Source organism: Papio anubis, chromosome 5 (assembly GCF_008728515.1).
Source record: "Papio anubis isolate 15944 chromosome 5, Panubis1.0, whole genome shotgun sequence".
Taxonomy (NCBI): Eukaryota; Metazoa; Chordata; class Mammalia; order Primates; family Cercopithecidae; genus Papio; species Papio anubis.
Genome location: NC_044980.1, coordinates 70,157,034 through 70,171,630, shown reverse-complemented (window position 1 = coordinate 70,171,630; position 14,597 = coordinate 70,157,034). Strand labels below are relative to the sequence as shown.

The following is a 14,597-nucleotide window of genomic DNA, read 5'->3' as shown; positions in this document are numbered from 1 at the left end:
GCCCTGGGCCAGGGCGCCCGCCCGCCTGCCCGCCTGCCTGCACCTTCTTTCCCCACTTTCGGTCTGCACCCGTCCCCTCCCTCCCTCGCTCCCACCCTCCTTCCTCCTCAGGTGCCCCGGCTCCGCGGCCACAGCCGCCCGGGCCCCACTGCGCCCCTCCGCCCCTCCCGCCGCTCCCCGAGCTCTCCCGACTGGGCAGAGCGTGCCCGCGGCTCGGCTCCGCCGCGGGGCCCCTGTGCGCGGCAGCTGGCACCGCGTCTCGGCGCCCTCCCCTCCTCCTCCGCTGTCCAGAGGCCTCGTCTCTTCTGCACTCATCCCGACGCCGCCCCCAGCGCCCCAGCCCCTCTTCCCCTGAAGGGCTGTGTAAGCCTCTCGCTTTTCACCAACACATTTTCACACATCCCAGAGCTAAACACCAGGAGGCCCCTCCCGAAATGGCAGGGACCCTACAGCCCAGGCCCATCCACTGGATTTGCTCGCCTGTCAACACACCCGGGGAGTGATGGAGAGACCTCATGGGTCCGTCCTCTTCCCACAGCCCCACCGCCTACTCCGAAGGCTGAGTTGGATGGTGACCCAGTCTTTGGAAGAAGCCCGTTCCATGTCTACTCATCGTTTGGAAGTTCATGCCAAGGGATGGGAGGCCCTGCGGAGGAAGGCACCCTTGAACACATACGTTCCCCTAAGATCCAAGGAAAGAACAGAAAGAAGCTGTCTGACGGTTCTTGGCTTTCTCCCCCGTTTTCACCTCTTCCTTGGGTGCCACTAAATGTTCATGCTGATTTCTACCCCATCCAGCCGCCCATGTCAACTGTTCTTCCTCACATTCCGGGCTGGGCAGTCAACAAGGCCTTCCCTCATTCTCCTTGGTGAGGCATGCACAGACTGAGCTGTGCTGGAGGAGAGGAAGAATGCCTTTAGAAGGATGGCTGCTGTTCATCCTTCCCTTGTGAACTCCGAGTTAGAGCTGCAAGACGCCACTGCCCATTCAGTCACCGGTTCCCACAGTAATTCCTGCCCTATTGCCACAATGGTACGGGGAGATAATTAGATGGTCTAAGAAAGGATTTTATCTAGAGTTGCTTATACAGACAAGGGCAATAACATAGAGGCTTAATGCAAGGCACAAAGAAGTATTCAATTTTAAGGGGTTTTTTTTTTTCATATTTTCCTTTTTCTTCCTGTACCACTCTTGGACGTGACTGGATGAAGACTTCAAAAGACAGTTTCTAAATTTCATAGAGAAGCAAGGTATCATTCCCAATCCCAAATTCAGATATACAGAGAAAGAGTCTAACCTTATTCTTCTACCTTTGCTTCTCTTCTCAGTTTAGCTCTCTCTTTTTTTGATACAAAAACTCCATCTCCAGCTAACCTGGAAAAAGTCTATGCTATATTTTTTAATGGACAGGCAAATTGCTCATAAAATTTCTGCACAGGTTGGGTCCTCCTAGAAGCAGATTCTGAGATGGTGTTTAGCAGGCAGAGGGAGGCTTTTTAGGAAGTGCTCTTATAGTCATTTGTGGGAGGAAATAAAGGAAGGGATGGGAGGGAGGCAAGCTTGAGCAGGGGAGAAATTGACCAAGCCTCAGGCATCCCTGCAGGGAGGATTCTGAAGGTGGGATGATGCATCAGAGTTGTTCTCAGTTGGAGCTGGGTTCTGAGCTGTTCTGATGGGCCTTTATACCCCAGCATGGACCAGTCTTTACATGCAGGCCACCTCAGTGACCTTGGGCAAGGTGGCTCTCTTCAGCTGAGGCACTGCCCCCAGGAGATGTCAGCCGAGCCAAGGGCTTTCTGCTGGCAGCACTCCCAGTAGCTGGAGGAGTAAGTCCTTTCCTGGCATCATAGCTTCCACCACAGTTCCCTTCCAGGCTGCTGAGGTCCATGCTTCCTTGTCCCATCCATGCCTATAAGAACACCACATTAAATGGCTGAGACTGAGATATGGGGACAGCCATTCATTTAAAACTAAGCCTCATAGCTACCATCTTCTCTGCTTCCAAAGGACAATTTAGGACCTGGGAAAACAACATCAGAGTTAAATTGCAAAAACACTACTCTCTACACTAGTCCCTGATGTAATGTTCAAGTCAGGGTTTAATCATTCCTAAAGCTTATCTGTGATAATGCATATAGCATTTCAGTCATTACGTTTCATGGAGCTATCAATGACAGCCTTCACATATTGAAATTTAGAGCCATGCTAATTCTCATGACACATGTCTACTTTTTCAGAGTTTTCTCTAGGAATGCAATGAAACCACCCAGAAAAAAAGCACCAGTCACTCACTGAGGCTTTGAAAGGCAAGAAGATTGTGATAAAATAGAAATTACAACCAATCTTCTGGTGGAGAACATTAGGAGCTGAATCATGAAGCTACAAGTCACCCAGAAACAAATTTAGGTTGAACTTTCTACGTTAAAAAATAAGAATAATTAAGCCTTGAAAGAGTAGGTGACCTCAAGGTAGCTAGTGAAAAGGACTAGGCTGCTTTAGTGGGTTAACTGAACAGTTCATATTAGGACCAGTGCCTTTCATTGACTGCAAGTTCTTTGTTGGAATAGAAGATAGAAGGGGAAATGCACTAGATATACATTTTTCTTCCCATTCCCAAAGCAGCCAGTAGCTCAAACACATCTTCGACTGCCAATTCTGGCTTAGTGAAAGAAAAAAATAATGTGTCCCTATAATCTCCACCAAGTGTTCTCAGTGGGAATGTGCAACCTGCCCCCATTGCTGGAACAGATCTGGCTGCTGAAACCTGCAGAAGCGTGCAAGTGGAGGGGAAATGGTTTAACTGAAATTTCCACAGCTTAGTTGTGAGGCCTGAGTTCTGGCCCATAGAAGGGATTTCTGAATCAATTGCCACTGACCACTTCAATACATCCCAGATGAGAGCAGAGACTACAGGCTCAGACATTGCTGATAAAATTTAGGCCCAAGTTACAGAATAAGGCCAGAAAGACCAACGTTATAAAAAAAAAAATTAAGAGGAGAAAAATTTAGCAACAGAAAATATCCAAGAAGCAAATCGAAAGAAAGTAACCTAAATCAGAAACATACTGTAAAACAAAACCTCCAATATGTCCAGGGTCACCTGAATGGCTTGTGTGTTTTATAATAGGATTAAATAAGAGCTAACTTTAAAATTATGGCCCACAGGCACTGCAAGATGCTGAACAATTAAGGTCCCTTCCAATTCTAAGATGGCATGACTCTTCAGAATTCCTCTAGAGAAGCAGCAAATGTGATTAATACATTTTGAATGATTCTTAGCTGTAAAGGTTAAAACAATAGTAGCTATCTGATTGATTTTTAGATAATCAAACATTTAATCAACCAATCAACCTTATAGAGCTTCTGGATTCAAACTATGTTCCTAATGGTGGAGCTATTGGAAATCTAACCACCTGATAAGTGAAATGATACTGTTTATTAGGCAGCCCAGTACAGGGGAAGGCACATTGAATTCAGGGATAGACAAGTGAATCTGAAACCGAGGTCTGCCTCTTGTGGCTGTGTAAACTTGAGCAAGTCACTTAACCTCTGGGCTTCAATTTCCTAGATAATCTCCAGAGTCTGTAAATCACCAACATTTGAGAATGCTGTGAAATTTTTGCTTCCTTTTATTAAATTATTTTATATTTAGAATTGTGGGACTTTTGAACAGAAAGAGTAGTCCTGAATCCACATGCACAACAGAACCACCCTGAGGAATTTGCCAGAAATTCAACAGTTCCCTGGTTCTATCCCAGAGACTTGGTTCAGGGGTTAAGGACAGGTCCAGCATCTGTCCTTTCAAAGAAAGTGAATCCAGTATAACCTTTCCACAGCCTCCTTGAAGTTTAAGTCCTTATAAGTACCTCGAAGACCCTACCCGATATGGGTCCTGGCGACCTTGCTGAGCCCCCCTTCACTGCTCCAGCCACACCAGCCTCCTTGCTGTCTCTCCAGGATATCCAACATTGTTAGCCAGTAGCTGTTCCCTCTGCCTGTTGTGCAGCTTCATCAGCACTTGCAAGGCTAACTTCCTCACTTCCTTCAAGTCTCTGCTCAAATGTCTCCTACTCAGTGATGCCTATTCCCAACCCTTGTTTGAAATTGCAACCCACATACCTCTATTGTTCCTCTACCACTCCTGATTCCCCTTAGCCTATTTTTCTTATTTCATAGCATATATCACCTTCCAACTTATTATATAATTAGCTGACTTACTATTATGTTTATTGTCTGCCTTCTCCCACTAGAATATTGGCTCTACAAAGGCAGGGGTTTGGGGCCTTCTTATTCACTGATGTATCCCATACTTTTGGAACAGTGCCTAGTATACAGAAGGTGCTCAAATATTTGTTGAATTTATGAATGAATAATTTTCTCCCATTTCTTTGTCTTCTGTCTTTCTCTTAACTGTTATAATCCAAAATGGAAGGGGTTATTTTGTTTGTTTGTTTAATAGAGTTTTATGCTCTGCATTTTTAGTTTTTAAAGGCAGTGAATGCCTTTGATTAGATCATGGTAGTCTTTTGGTAATGTACATCAGAAAAAGCCAAAATAATAAAATATAATAATTTGTACAAAGTTGTTGGTAGCAATGTTGTCTATGATAATGAAACTGGAGATAATTCAACCATCAAACACTTAGGGAATGGCTCAACAAATCACATGTAAATATCACTATTTGTAGTAATATAAAACCTAACAAAACAATGTTAGGTTAAAAATAGATATGTACATGGATTAATTACAAATATAGAAAATGTATGAACATGTGTTGAGGTTCATAAGTGAGTATAAAGTGGTTTAGACAAGAAACAGCAAATTTATTTTTCTGAAAACCAGTTTCAGTGCATAAAAAACCATGTAAATGAATAAGTATAATATTTCCTAATGCTCTCCACAGAAAGTATTTAGGTAACTCTATTTTCTTTTATGGATTTCCACTGATTTTTTTTTCCTTTGGACAGAAGGTGAAAGATGGAAAATAAATTTAAAAGGGAGAGAATCAGAGATAGGTGGAGACAGAGAAACTAATGCATACACATTTACAAAGGAAACCTCACAGAACCAGACACACAGAGAGGAAAAAAGAAAATGAGAGACAAAGAAAGCCATGGGGAGCACTTTCTTGGTGAAATATTCCTACCAAGTGAGTTTACAGAGACAGGTCTTTCAAGAGAGTAAAAATAAGTTGTATTTGTAACTATAGGTGCATCACTTATTGGACCTTTTGCCATAGGCCAAGTGAAACTAAGGAGAGGATTTGGCCCATAGGATGGTTTTCTCTTGCCAGTTGTAGCAAATAGAGAGTCAGCCAACATCTGACTTCCTTAAGTCAACATCATGAAACTTGGAGGCCACCAAATGCTGGGTCCTGAGTCTGCATAGTACAAAAGTGATCTGTCCTTCTTGTTAACAAGCACCCCACAGGGAGGGGCTGGATTCGCCCTGCAAAGACTTCAGAATGCTACTCACCTCCAGAATTTTGGACCCCAATAGTCAGGCTAGGAGAGATGGAACATTCATTTCCTAAAGTCTTACAAATACATTTCACAAAAGCATCAGACACAAAAGGATATATGCATGAAACACAAGGTGCAGTCCTACTCCAAAGGAACTTACAGAGCAATCAGGCAGATGGGACTTACACATGAGAATGGAATAAAATCTATGAGTGTCAAGGGCCCAGAACGAAGATGTGTGGTATTGTCAATTCTTTTATAGTAGTTATGGTCATTGGGAAGGGAAGAAGGGGGCATGTCAGTTGGGCTTCAATAAGAACTTGTCAATCACAGGGAACAGCATGAACAAAGGCACAGAGGCAGAACTAACCTTGGTGGCGCCAGAAGGCAGTGAGCAGACAGGGTAACTAGACAATGTCTCCTAAGGCAGGGATGATAACATCGGAAGAAGAAAGAAATGAAGGGAGAAGACCCTGAAACAATTTCTCTATGTAATGGAAGTCACTGTAGGTTCTACCACCCTTAAGGAAACATCCTGTGTGAAAATCTAGATTTAGAAAACAAATCCATTGTCTTGCAAAAAATATTGTTGTTTGCCAAATGATTAACATGAATACTTTTCTTTCTTTCTTTCTTTTTTTTTTTTTTTTGAGACAGAGTCTCATTCTGTCACCCAGGCTGGAGTACAGTGGTGTGACCCCGGCTCACTGCAAGCTCTGCCTCCCGGGTTCAAGTGATTCTCTTGCCTCAGCCTCCCAAGTAGCTGGGACTACAGGTGCATGCCACCTCACCCAGCTAATTTTTTTATATTTTAGTAGAGATGGGTTTAACCATGTTGGCCAAGTTGTTCTCGAACTCCTGACCTCAGGTGATCTGCCTGCCTCAGCCTCCCAAAGTGCTAGGATTACAGGCGTGAGCCACTGCATCCAGCCTCCATGAATACTCTTACATAGTACTTTGAGGTTTTTAGGTATTCTAAGTCAGGGTACAAAAAAAAAAAAAAAAAAACAACAACTAAGGGTACAAATTATTAATTCATACCAATTTTTTAAACATTTACAATCTATAAAGCAAGGCACAAGGCACATCTGTTTCTAAATTAGTGTGAGATTTCCTAAATGTCTCATGGGCAATTTTTTAAAGTTCAGGTTTCTAAGCAGGTCCTCTCCTGCCCGCATGCACACCTTGCTAGGCATATCATCCATTCCAAAAGATTTCATTACACTAATGTGATGCTAAATTCATCCATCCATTCATTCAGTGAGAAACAAGACAGAAACAGTCCCTATTTCTATGGAGTTTAGGATATTAGGGGGAGTTGGAAGGACAAACAAACAATAAAATTCTCTGGTAGTGATGAAGGTTATATAGGGATTTAAAATATGTTGATGTGATAGCGTGAGACTGGGGTAGGATGATGAAATTTTTCTCAGAGGACATGACATTTAAGCTAAGATTCCCAGAAAACTTTATCAAAGGGAATATCATTCTTTTTCCATCCGTCCATCCATCCAGCCACCCATGATGCCATGAGAACATGGTTTGAGCACCACTACTGTGCCAGGTGCTGTGAGGGATACAAAGAAGTAAAAGACTTAGTATTTGCCCTCAGACAATTCAGTTAGGAACACAGACATACACACAAGAGAATTGCGTTAACATTTGCTTTGAAAAATTAATCCAAGCCCAGAGAGAAAGATCACTGTGGGTGGAAATTATCCGGGAGATGTCACTGAGGAGACAGAGTATAGCTCTTGGAAGAAAGGGCAGTATTTGAATAAGTGGAAAAGAGGACATTTCAGAGAGAATAATGTGCTTAAGGCCTAGAGGTGGGAACACTTGCTAAATGCTTGAAGAACAAAGAGGCAGATGAGTCAAAAGGTTTGTGGTACGGAAGAAGAGAATAACATTATTTTGGCTGACAAGGGAGGCTATGACCAGCGAGTCAAATGCCAGACTAAGCAGTCTGGCTAAATTCTAGTCATTAGAAATCAGTGATGTTTTCAATAAGACTGTAACTTTAAAATACAGTTGACCCTTGAACAACACAGTGCTAGGGGCACCAACTGCCACACAGTCGAAAATCCACATATTACTTTTGACTCCTCAAAAACTTAACTACAGGCCAGGCACATTGGCTCTAACCTGTAATCCCAGCACTTTGGGAGGCCAAGGTGGGTGGATCACTTGAGGCCACTTTCACAAGGTGAAACCTCATCTCTACTAAAAATAAAAATTAGCCAGGGATGGTGACATGCCGCTGTAGTCCCAGCTACACAGGAGCTGAGGCAGGAGAATCGCTTGAACCTGGGAGGCAGAGGTTATAGTGAGCCTAGATCACGCCACTGCACTCCAGCCTGGGCAAGAGAGCGAGACTCTGTCTCAAAAAAAAGAAAAAAAAAAAAAAAAGGATTTACTAATAACCTACTATTGACCAGAAACCTTACAGATACCATAAACAGTCAGTTAACACATAGTTTACATGTTATATGTAGTATATACTATAGTCTTACAATAAAGTAAGCTAGAGAAAAGAAAATGTTATTAAGAAAATCAAGAGAAAGAGAAAATATATTTACTATTCATTAAGTGAAAGTAGATCATCATTAAGGTCTTCATTCTTTTCATCTTCATGTTAAGTAAGCTGAGGAGGAAGAGGAGGAGGGGTTCACCTTGCTGTTTCAAGATTGCAAAGGCAGAAGAAAATCCACATGAAAGTGAACCCACACAGTTCAAACTCTGGTGTTCAAGAGTCAACTGTGCTACTTTACTTATTGCATATTCCAGAAGGACTGGTGAAGGAAGTCAGGAATGAAGATCAGTAAGGACCTATAATAACCCAGGAATGGGATAATAGGGATTGTTATGGACTGAATTGTGACCTCCCAAAATTTATATTTTGAAGCCTAACCCCCAGTGTGGCTATATTTGGAGACAGGGCCTTTAAGGAGGTAATTAAGGTTACAAGGTCATAAGGGTGGGGCCCTAATCCAATAAGACTGGTGTCCCTATAAGAAAAAGAGACAGCAGAGATTGCCCACGCTCTCCTGCATGCACACAGAGAAAAGACCACACAGAGAATGCACCACCTGCAAGCTGAGGAGGGAGGCCTCACTAGACACCTACCCTGCTGGAACCTTGACCTGAGACTTCTAGGCTCCAGAATCACGAGAAAATAAGTTTCTGTTGTTTAAGTCCCCCAGTCTGTGGTATTTTATTATGGTGGCCTAGCAAACAAATACAGAGATATTGAGTAGACAGAATTTGTAAAAACAGAAAAAAAGGGTGGGGAGGGGAATTCCATGGACCTTACTGAAAACGAATCCTTAGGATCCGGTGCCTGATTAGATAAGGAGCCAGGGAGCCAGTGATATCAAAACTGACTGCAAAATTTCCAGGTTAGATGTCTAGGACAAAGTGCAAATGAGATTGGGGAGCACTCCCAGGAGAAATAAGCTTTGTCTATCAAGGGAATTCTTCACCTGGATTTGCACTTTCTGGGACCCAGAATCTTGAGTCTAGAAACCAGAAAGTGTCCACCCAAAGCCAGTGCTGACACTGAACTCTCCCTAGAACATGATTAGAATGTGAGGAACCTCTTTTGTGTTTGCTGCTGGAACTCTAGTACTTAGAACAAGAAATGGTACATGTTCAATATTTGCTGAACCAATCATGAGCCTTTATGAGGAGGACAGATAGATATGCCAGCCTCCAGGTCCTCTTTACTGACAAGAGCACCATTGTCCTTTTCCAGGGTTGCTAAGTAAACAGTTTCTGCCAAGACTTCCTTGGGCTTCCCCATAGTCAGACCTATGCAGTGATGTTAGTTTTTTGCTCCATGTCTGGATCGCTAAAGTCAGCCTTTGATACTCTTGTTTCAAGGACTGCTTTTGAGCCCTGGGATCTTACTTCTTAACTAGCTTAAGGTGCCTCGAGGCTGCAACTCTGCCTGAAGGCCCTGCTTGCTTTAGTACCTTCTGCAGTTCTGGTGTCTTAATCCTCTTACACTGTGGCTGCTAGGGCAGTGAAAGGAGACGCTCTGGAAGCTTGCGGCAGAAAGTCTCTCCCTTCTTGGGGTTTGACATTTGCTCTGCAGCATGGCACTTCCCATGTCACACCATTAAACATCTCCAAGGCAACAGTCACTGGGGGCATGACTGATTACTTCTTCATACCTCATATTTGAGGCTTATAATATCATAGACAGAAATAGATTCAGTCAGATGTGGGAGAGTTTTCTAGGGTACTCGACACTAGTGGCTATCAAACTGTAGCATGTACCAGAACTGCCTAAACACAGATTGTGAGGCCTGAGAATTTGCACTTCTAAGTAATTCTCAGGTGATGTTAATGCCACTTACTCAGGGATCACACTTTGAAAACTACTTCTGTACACGTAGTAAGATATTGCAAAGCGAAAACAATGATAAACAAAAACAAAACAAAACAAAATTTTTAAAAAGCCCCTCACCTGTGATGTTTCATTTTCTGAAACAAAATGTAAGGTTGTAAATTTTAGGATGTCTGTAAGCCTCACAAAACCAAGGACTTCTAAGGACAGGTTTTCAATAGTCTCCTTTATCTTTTCTGAGATGTGGGAGTGGGGGTAGAGGAAGGAGAGGCTTATCTGTGGAAGTAAACTTAATGTTTAAATACACACCAGCAGAATGATATAAATTTCCAGTACAGTACTTGATTTTCTTTTTCTTTCTTTTTATTATTATTATTTTATTTATTTATTTATTTATTTATTTTTATTTTTTATTTTTTTTACTATATAGACTTCAAACCAGAGAAGACAAAAGTCCATTATGTTTTAAGAACAATGAATAAAGTTCTAGGAAGCAGAGGTCTGGAGGACAGGGCAGGGGAAGATAGTGTAAATTCAATCCAGTGTAAGTACACAAAACAGATACAATTACTTTCAGAATACTGGCAGAATAATAATAACAATGGCTGCTACTTCGGAGGTAGCTTACTATGTATCAGTCTTATACTTTGTATGTTTTATCTCTATATATTTCTCTTGTGTTTCTACCCTTCAGATAAGAAATCTTTCAACATCTCCTTTCTGTTTACCATTAACTTGAACACCCACCTAGCTTGGCTAGGTAATTACTTGCTTTCTCCTGAACATGAAGTCATCAAACTTTTATAGGTTATAAATATCCTACATAAGCCTCTAAAAAAGAAATATAGCTAATGCTACATGTACTGCATTTCTCACTGAGATCTAAAAGACAAGGTTAAGATCCTTCATAACAGGGGATCTGATCTTTTTTAAAATCACCAACATAAACATCAATTTTAAAAGAAAAGAAATAAACCTCAACTCTTTAGACTTTTAAAGTGAAAGTGACATGTTAGGAGATACATGGTATGAGAATTGTTTTTTGCTGTTAAATTAAGAAATCAAGCTAGTATTTAAGATTTTCCTTCTCCTAAGGAGAGAGAAGTATATACATTTATAAGTCATTTTAAGTACTAAATTGCAGAAAATTCTGTAAGGAACTCAAATCCCTTACATACCCGTACAATTCAGATGGCATGAATTTTCACACTGATTACATTTTTAATAGCCTCTGTTTCCCACTGTATGTTCAAGTGAGTATAAAGCAACGATGTTAGAGATGCCACATCTACAAGTAATTCTCACTTTTAAGAAATGGTAGAAGCAAGCCTTGAGTGGCTGTTCTTAGAACTCCAGCTATAAGGGGCTTAGAAACTCCCCTGGAAAGGTCTGAGAGCCATTTCGTAGCCTAAATACTGTATCAAAAAGTCACATTAGCCCTATTTGAAGTGCGTGTGTGGGAAAAGATGAATAAGACGTAGGGATCACTACGGGAAAACCAACAATTCTGCAACAAAAACCAGAAACAATGCAGTATAGTTCTCCCAAATTTATTTGGAATATCCATAGTTTTAAGTTGTAGAAGAAGAATGGAGAAAAAAACAAAAAATGTCCCAGAAGACATCTTCAAATAGAACAGCATTTTCAGATGGCAACCTTTTGGATAGGATCATGAATAAACATTTGCAACATGGACTTCTGATGAATAAGCAGGGACCAAATTTACCTTCCTTCCATTAACAACTAGAAAATCAGATAAAATGTGTGAAACAACTATTATCAGACATTGAAAAATAGGTGGCTCAGGACTGTAATTCATGAGAGAAGGGAAACAGATGGAATATACAATATGACTACCCCAGCTATCACCGTGGAGGCAAATTCAATGTCTCACAGCAGGAAAGGAGTTCAAGGCAGAGCACAGTGGTTTTGTTGATGTGAGAAGACCAAAATCATGGTTCAGACAGGCTTCTGTAGCTGGGATTTATGGGGCAGTATTTCAGAAAGAAGGAAATACTTATGAAAGAAACATAGAGGGGCACTTGAGAGTTTAGTAGGTACTAAAATATGTATGAGTAGGGTGAAATTCCTTAGACCAGAAAGACAGCAACTGAAAAGCTATAAGCAAACAGTTTACAGAGCTCACACAGAACTAGGAGCTATCCAAGTTCTACCAGCCAAAAAGGAGTGTCTTTGTTGATCACTCAGGGCATTCAGTAGAGAAGCCAGTTGGGTCATACCTTAATACTAAGGTTAAAGAATCCCTAGAGAAAATACTGCAGACCTACCTTTAAAAGCTCAAAAACAAACCTTGAAAGAATTAAATGGAACCAAAATTAACTTGTGTACCAAACCAAAATCCAACACTCAATAAAGAAAGACAACAAAACTTAGACATTCACAATGTCTAGCATATAATCAAAATCATTAGATATCCCAAGAAGCAGGAAAATGTGACCAATAATCAAAAGAAAGATCAATAGAAACAGATATGACAGAAATTAGCAGACAAGAACATCAACACAACTGTTATAATTATTGTCCAAGTATTGAGAAAACTTGTGAGAAGAGAAATGGAAAATACAAAAAAAGAATCAAATAGAACTTCCAGAAACGAAAAATACAAGTTCTGAAAAGAAATGGTCACTGGATGGAACTAAAAGCAGATTAGACACTACAGAAGAAAAGGATCAGTGAACTCAAAGACAGGCTAATTAATTAACCAGGAGCTGGTTTTTTGAAAAGATTAACAAAATACATAGACCACTAGCCAGACTAATAAAGAAGAAAAGAGAGAAGAATCAAAGAGACACAATAAAAAATTATAAAAGGGACAAAAGCTTATGTTAGAACAGAAAGTGGGTCCAAATCCCATAATCTAAGATTCTACCTTAAGAAACTAGGGAAAAAACAATTAAATCTAAACTAAAAAGAAAGGAGGATATGATAAGTATAGAAACAGAAATTAATACATGGTAAACAGGTAAACAATAGACAAATGCAATAAACAAAAATGCTGGGCAAGATGTAGTGACTCACATCTGTACTTCCAGCACTTTGGGAAGCCAAGGTGGATTGATCACTTGAGGTCAGAAGTTCAGGACCAGCCTGTCCAACATGGTGAAACCCTGACTCTACTAAAAAAGAGTTTTAAAATTAGCCAGTCATGGTGGCAGATCCCTGTAATCCCAGCTACTTGGGAGGGTGAGGCAGGAGAATAACTTGAACCAGGAGATGAGATTTGAAGTCAGCCAAGATCATGCCACTGCACTCCAGCTTGGGTGACAGAGTGAGACTCAGTCTCAAAAAAAAAAAAAAAAAAGATAAAAATAAAAAATGTTTTTTTAAAGTCAATACAATTGATAAAGCTCTAGCAAGACTGGTCAAAAAAAAAAGATAAAAGACATCAATTACTAACATCAAGACCCTAAACTATTAATAGGAATAATAAGGGAATATTAGAAACAAATTTATGTCAACAGATTCACAATTTAGATAGACATTTCCCTAGAAATACTGAAAGAAATACTCAAGAAGAAATATTTTAAAATCTAGATTTCCCTATATTTACTAAAGAAGTTGAATATGTGTTTAATAGCCTGCTTACAAAGAAAACTCCAATCCCAGAAAATTCTCAGGTGAAGTCTATAAAATATATAAAGAAGAAATAATACTAACCCTACGCAAACATGTCCATAAAATTGGGCAGTAGGAAGCCCTTCACAGCTCATATTATAAGGCCAGCATTATCCAAATACCAAAGCCAAGGAAAAAAAGATTTTACAAAAAAGGAAAAGTGCAGATAAAAATACCCCTAAACACAGATGCAAAAATATTTAACACAATTGAGCAAACCAAACCTCCAGCAATAGAATAAAAATGTAGTACACCATGACCAGGCAGTTTTTATCCCAAAAACACAAAGTTAGTTTCATATTCAAAAATCAATCAATGCACAAAAGAATGAAGTTGTATTTTTACCTCATACCATGTGCAAACTAGCCATGAAACATGTTAAAACTAAAATTATAAAACTCTTAGAAGAAAACACAGGGACAAATTTTCATGACCTTGGATTTGACAATAGTTTCTTAAATATAATACCAAAAGCACAAGCCACAAAAGAAAAATTAAATTGGGTCTTCATCAAAATTAAAAAGTTTTTGTACATCAAATGACAGTATCAAGAGAGTAATAAGACAATGCAAAGAATGGGAGAAAATATTTGCAAATTATATATTCGGTAAGGGTCAAGTATCTAGAATAAACTAAAAAGAAAACTCTTATAACTCAACTACAAAAAGATGAACAATCCAATTCAAAAAGAGACAAAGAACTTGAATAGACATTTGTACAAAGAAGATACACAAGTGGCCAAGGAGCACATGGAAAGATGCTCAACATCGTTTGTCACTAGAGAAATACAATTTAAAACTCCGATGAATTGAAAACTACAGTTGACCTTTGAACAACAGATTTGAACTTTGTGGGTCCACTTACGTGCAGATTTTCTTCTGCCTCTGCCACAGATAAGAAGATCACCTCTCCCCTCTTCCTTGTCCTCCTCAGTTTACTCAACATGAAGATGACAAGAATGAAGACCTTTATGATGATCCACTTTCACATAATGAATAGTAAATATATTTTCTCTCCCTTATGATTTTCTTAACAACATTTTCTTTTCTCTATGCTTTATCATAAGAATATAGTATATAATACATATAACATGCAAAATATGTGTTAATTGACTTTTTGTTATTGGGAAGGCTTCTGGTCAACAATA

General features: G+C 40.0%; 1 protein-coding gene across 3 annotated transcripts in view; it reads right to left on the bottom strand.

Annotated features, from left to right (window-relative positions):
• The window catches only part of PDE8B (phosphodiesterase 8B), a 330,903-nt gene that overhangs the window by 211,343 nt on the left and 104,963 nt on the right, over positions 1 to 14,597 (bottom strand). The gene's annotated exons all lie outside the window — the stretch shown is intronic.